General features: G+C 32.7%; 1 non-coding gene across 1 annotated transcript; it reads left to right on the top strand.

Moving 5' to 3' along the window:
- The first annotated feature begins 1,444 nt into the window (after positions 1 to 1,444).
- LOC122122077 lies at positions 1,445 to 1,551 on the top strand. Its single transcript, XR_006150109.1, has one exon. It is a non-coding gene; the product is annotated as a U6 spliceosomal RNA (small nuclear RNA).
- The last annotated feature ends 4,544 nt before the right edge of the window (positions 1,552 to 6,095 follow it).

Below are 6,095 nucleotides of genomic sequence, written 5' to 3'. Positions count from 1 at the left end.
GCATTGTTACCCCCCCTTTGTTTTTCCCCTACCATCCCTTCCCTTCACACCTCCCCACCTCCCTTCTTCACCCATTCTCTGAGAGAGTGTTTTGTATATCTCATTGTTACAATGGGTTAACCAGTATCCTTTCCTTATATCTTAAACGAACAAATGCTGGCTTGATTTATGCTGATTGTACTTGTGTAGACACACCAAAAATCACAGGCCAAGTCCAAGTGCACATAAATGAAATGCCATCATTTTTTTTTATCAGTTGGTATAATTGTGTTCTACACATTTATTGACAGGTTACAAATAATTTTCAAACTTTAAAACATTAAAAGTACTTTCTTTTTTTCTTATTTTCTTGGCCAGGAAATCAGCAAGACCTCAGTCAGCATTTCTCATATAGGAATTATCACATGGGTTAGTTAAATGTGTATGTAGAGTCCAGTTTCCTGAGGACTATCTCATCTTCCTAGGAATTCATGCTGGCTGTTGGAAAAAGAGTAAGGATGCCATTTAAAGCCTTATAACTTTACTCTTTACCAGGGCATTGTCCTGCTACTTTGGTTGTTGAGCGTGTCTACAAGAGTTTGCATTCCATGAGAAGCAGGGAGACACCATATGACTTATACTTACTGAGATTTCCAAGTGACTTGCTATCACTTGTACTGCATTTTGTAAGTCAAATCTCTCTAAAACTACCAGTTTTAAGAGATAAGAGGAGTGGTAAAATAACTGTAAGAGACAAATACATCTTCAATATATATTGTTCCAAGTATTCCATTTAAGGCATATTCAACAACTGGTGAAACTTGTGTTGGCTGTAATTATGTGTCTTTGTCTATGTGTGCATGTATACATGTATATATGGATTTATGTGAATAGTAACATACATGTGTATATTATGGCTTATATCATCATTTATTCCTTGCTAACAAATAAAGTAAGGAATCCCTAAAGATTTAACAGAAACTGTGTAGTCAAAGTCTTAACTCTTCACTCTGCTTCTTTACACAAAGTCTTTGCAAATTCTCATTAATAAAGTTTCCATAAACTCTGAAATGTACATACTTAGCATTTAATGTCTGCTACCATAAATCTTAAATACTTTATAGAAAAGTTTTATACCTGCCTAACAGTCCTATTTTTGGCATATATAAGTAAAATCCCAAAATTAACCATATTTAAAACATTAAAACTTTAAAAAACCTTAACACTTCCTGCAATGTTCATTTTGACAGGTGCCTTTTATAGAATAATTGAATTCCTCCTCTTACACATCTCTTGAACTACAAATATCTGGAATTATTTTGTTTTTGGCATGTCTATCTTGATTTTATTCTTAAAGGTGTGCTTATGTAAGACATACATATTTCTAAAATTTCACAACAATTCTATTGAAATGTCTAGTTTAATAAAATCAATAAAAATTATACTTTATATATAAAAATGTTCTGTGTTAAATTTAGCATCACATACTCTAAAATTGGAACGATACAGAGAAGATTAGCATGCCCCCTGCGCAAGGATGTCATGCAAATTTGTGGAGCGTTCCATATTTTTACAACAGATGTTGAAAGGTATGTGGCCACAAGGGAACCGTACTGCACTCTTAGTGGGAGTGTAAACTTGTTCAACTACTTTGGAAAGCAGTACGGAGGTTCCTCAAAAGATTCCACATAAAAGTCCCCTATGATATAGTAATCCCACTTTTGGGGATTTACCCAAATGATCATAAACAAGATCATATTAAAACTACCAGCACAACTATGGTTATTGCAACATTATTTACGATAGCTAAGATATGGAACCAACCCAGATGCCCCCATTAGATGAATGGATCAAGAAAATGTGGTATATATACACAATGGAATTCTATGCCTCCATCAGAAAGAATGACATCGCCCAATTTGTTAGGAAATGGAAAGACTTGGAAAAAAATTTATTGAGTGATGTAAGCCAAGTCCAAAGAAACATAGGTCCCATGATTTCCCTTATTTTCAATAATGAATGTATGTCTGGGATAAGCAGAAAAGTTCAAAAGATATGTGCATATAATCAGATAAGATGATATTAAAGAAATTGAACCCCAAGATAGGGACACAAGTGTTTTTCTGTTTCTTGCTATTGCTTCTAACGTACTTATAAGGTGCAATGTCATTTTTTTGTTTCTTTGTATGTTTCTCCCCACGCTATAACCCCTGTTTTCTCTGTATTTGAAGTTGGTGCACTTACATCTTGTATGTATGCTTCTCTAATTTGGGGAGGGGAAGGGAAAAAATTCGACAATAGGGATACAGGTTGACCCATTGTAACAATGAGATGCACAAGACACTATGTTGAAAAATGACCTTTACAATTTAGGCGGAGGCAGGAAAGGGGAGGGGAGTGTACTTGTGTGGGTGGGAGGGAGGGATGGTAGGGGAAATATAAAGGAGGAGGTAACATTGCTTGTTAGGAAATGTACTAGTTTCCTTATTCATGTAAATGGGATCCTCTGCACAGTATTATTCCAATAAAAAACATATAAACATTTTTGAGATGGAAGAGTTTATTTCCTCTATTTTACTTATATAATATCGTTAACAAAGAAATTAATGCAGAACACTGATAGGAAGGTAATTTGAATAAATGTGTGTGTGTGAGAGTGCAGCAGCTCGAAAGCAAACACGCACGTGCATGCGAACATGCCATGCATGTATATTGGCGTGCTCAGTTTAAAATCAAGGCTTCAAGGTCTTGCTAGGCCTTTCCTATCTAGATTGGTGAGCTACTATATAAGCTACATCTCAATTCCTGGCTCTTTGCTAGTTCATTAAACGTTTTGAAAAATCATTTCATGAAGTTTTTTTTTTTTGGCCCTGATTGGCTCCCAAGTGTTATCCACATATCTCAGTCTCCTGAGCAAACATTCAGAGTAGATAGGTCTGACCAGCCAGCACAAGTCTTTTAGAATAATTTTAAAAATAAAAGAAAATTTACTTCATGGGGCCTGTTTTATCATCTCCTAATTTGAAAGCCTTTTGGAGTAAGTATATGTCAATTTAATTTATTTGGGGACTGTTAAAAAATAGTAAGTGATGATATTTAAAAGTATTAGTACTTTTTAAAAAAGAAACTGGAACTGTGAAAAAGAAGAAATTTGGCTGTCTTCGGACCTCAATTTGTAAGCTCAGCTCTGTGCATGATAACCCAATGTCACAAACACAGTCTGTGTTGAAGACAAAATGTGACAGTAAACAATCACCATGGGCAATATTTGCTATGCTATTATTTCTTGAACAATATGAATATTGAATTGAGAGTGTAAGAGAATGGAGAGATTTACCCACCTTTTTTGTATTGCTGAAAGATTTTGGAAACTTTGACTCATTTCCTTCCTCACTGTGTGTGTCTTTGGGCCATGCACTTACTGTCTTTAACTACAATTTTTCCCAACAATACAATGGTAATAACATTAGCATTATAACAGATGTTATCTTAAGAATTAAGAGAATAAAACTTGTGAAACACTTAACATAAATCTATGAATGAGCTTTGAGTTTAGCCAGCATTCTTTTTAAAATAATAAATAGAATGTGATAAGTAGTACAGAAACCATTGCATGTATTATGAGCAACCAGAAGTAATATCTATCTACCATGCTCTGCTTCCAAGAAAACCAAGTGGATAACTTCTCATGCTGTACATCAAACTGGTTATTTTTTGTCGTGATAGTGTAAAAATATCAGGGACAGAACGATGAAGGAATGTTGTAGACTTAGGTGAAATCCATATGAAAATGTGCAAAACAGATAAAAGATAAAAGTATCTGAGCAGTATATTGTGTTTTACATCATTTAAGTTACATCACAAAGATAAGGAAGACCTGGAAGAATAAATTGTCTTTTTGATATTCTGTCATAGGTCCTTAGAAGGTTGAACACTTTCCTCATTCTTGTAGAGGTATCATCAGATGAAGGGGAATATATTTTTTGTTTGCTCCCTTCCATTTAGTCTTCAGTTTGAAATCTGTAGTACATGAGACCGAAAGAAACCAAGTGAAATTAGTCATGCAGGCTTTGGAAAGAACAATCAAAATAAAATAAATAAAATATATATAGCCTTGTAAAAGTTCTAACTAAATTGAATTATGTAGTCTCAACCATTAACAGAAAATGATTTAAATAATATCATGCTATTAAAAAGTTTTAAATGTTAGGAGATGCTTAAATTTTTCCTTTCAACTACATTGAGTTAATTATTGATTTTCTATAGAGAGATTAAAGATGAAATTAACAAGAAACTTGATTAAAAATGGACAAAAGTTCTGAATAGACATGTTTTCCAAAAAGCCCTGAAAATCGCCGGTGGATTTACAAATTCGTATTTAATATAACTTCTATGCTAGCTTAATGCTTTGTGAGCAGAAGTCATTAGAGAAATGCAATTCAAAATTACTATGTTACTACTTCTTAACTATTATAACTCATCAAAAATATCCAAGGAATCAGGTGTGGTGGTAAATGTTCGTAATTCCAAGTGATTGGAGGTTGGAGTCTAAGGCCAGTCTTGGGTACTGCACACAGTAAAAACCTGCCCTTTAAAAACCTCAAAAGGTAATAATGTTGGCTGGCGACACTGTGGAGAAAGGGAAATTCTCTACACTCTTGGTCAAAATACAGGTTAGTGTTCTCGTTGTAGAAAGTAGTATGCAGTTTTCTAAAGAAATCCAAAGTTGAAATATCATCTGACCCACCAATCGTGTGATTATTTCTCTCTGCGTAACTCATAAATATATCTGTAGTTCATTGTTATTCACATTATTCGCAACAACAGCCAAGATATAATTAGACGTTCAGTGTTCAACTACAAACTAATAAAGCAACTGTGGTTCATGCACAAATATTTTTTTCTGTTGATTCCAAAGTAATTTTTTTATTATTTTCCTGTTTCCATGTGATTAACCTCCAAATTAGAAATCCAGATATATGATTTAATTTAACCAAAACTATTTATTGAGTATAAGGACCTTGTGCTCTCTACATTCTTCACACTAAGATCACAAAATATGATGAGTCTGAAATAGTCTCTTTTTGACCTATGTTAATATTCTTTACAATGTGAGTGAAATGTTTAAAAAGTATAATTTGTTTTAGCTTAATTGCTCTGAAGAGACCATAAATGATATTATCAAAGCTTAAAAATGATTTGATTTAAAACTTAGAATTCAGGAAATGGTTTTGACCACTCTGGTAACTGGAGCCTTCACTACAACCTCATGAGACAATTTATATTGATGAAGCAAAAATCTGAGGTTAGACATTTATGAATAAAAAAATCATGTCATTCTGAATATGTAGAGCTACATATAAAACATAGAAAATTTAGCTTTTAAATATCTGAATATGCTTGTACATTTAATTGCCGGGTAAGTACTAGTTCTGAAAGGAGATAAATTTGCACTTATTTTGAAATGTAAACCTAAGTATTTATTTGAATAAAAGACAATGTTTAAAATATCACTCATTCAAGAAACAAGATGTATAGTTAGTTGTTTTTCATGCCAATTATGTTCTCTAAACTTACTACAAATACTAGATTAGTAAACCTAATTCATTGCTTTGTAGGGAAATAGCAATTCAGTTTCCTAAAACTTATGACAATAACTTTTTCTCAAATAATTGCTAAGTAGCTGTTTTATATGTTTTTGTCATGGAATCTTATTCGATAAATTTTTATTCATTAAGTTAAATAATTGGCCAACAATATAAATTATGCATGGACAAAGTTTATCTAACACGAGTTTTTTTTTCAGAAGACAGATCATGGCTCTCTTAAATAACACTAGAAGGCAGTGTGTTCGTTATTAAGTTTTAGTTATTTTGATAATGGATATTAATTGTCAGAAGAGACAATTCCAAAATATATTTAACATATTCGATTATATTCCCTCTATTTCCTTCCATTACTCATTCCTCCAAAGATCTTCTGTTTTTCACATAAAATTACATCTTTATATATGGGCATATAAACTAATTTAGAAGATTTAAGCTAAACTGCAAGTTAATTCAAGATGTGCAGTGAATTAATAGGATGAATAAAAACCTGAATATTTTTTGTTAACT

The sequence above is a fragment of the Dipodomys spectabilis genome, unplaced genomic scaffold (assembly GCF_019054845.1).
Source record: "Dipodomys spectabilis isolate Male_0828 unplaced genomic scaffold, ASM1905484v1 ptg000203l, whole genome shotgun sequence".
NCBI classification, from domain to species: Eukaryota; Metazoa; Chordata; class Mammalia; order Rodentia; family Heteromyidae; genus Dipodomys; species Dipodomys spectabilis.
The sequence above is the reverse complement of the archived record's forward strand: the minus strand, read 5'-3'. Positions and strand labels throughout refer to the sequence as shown.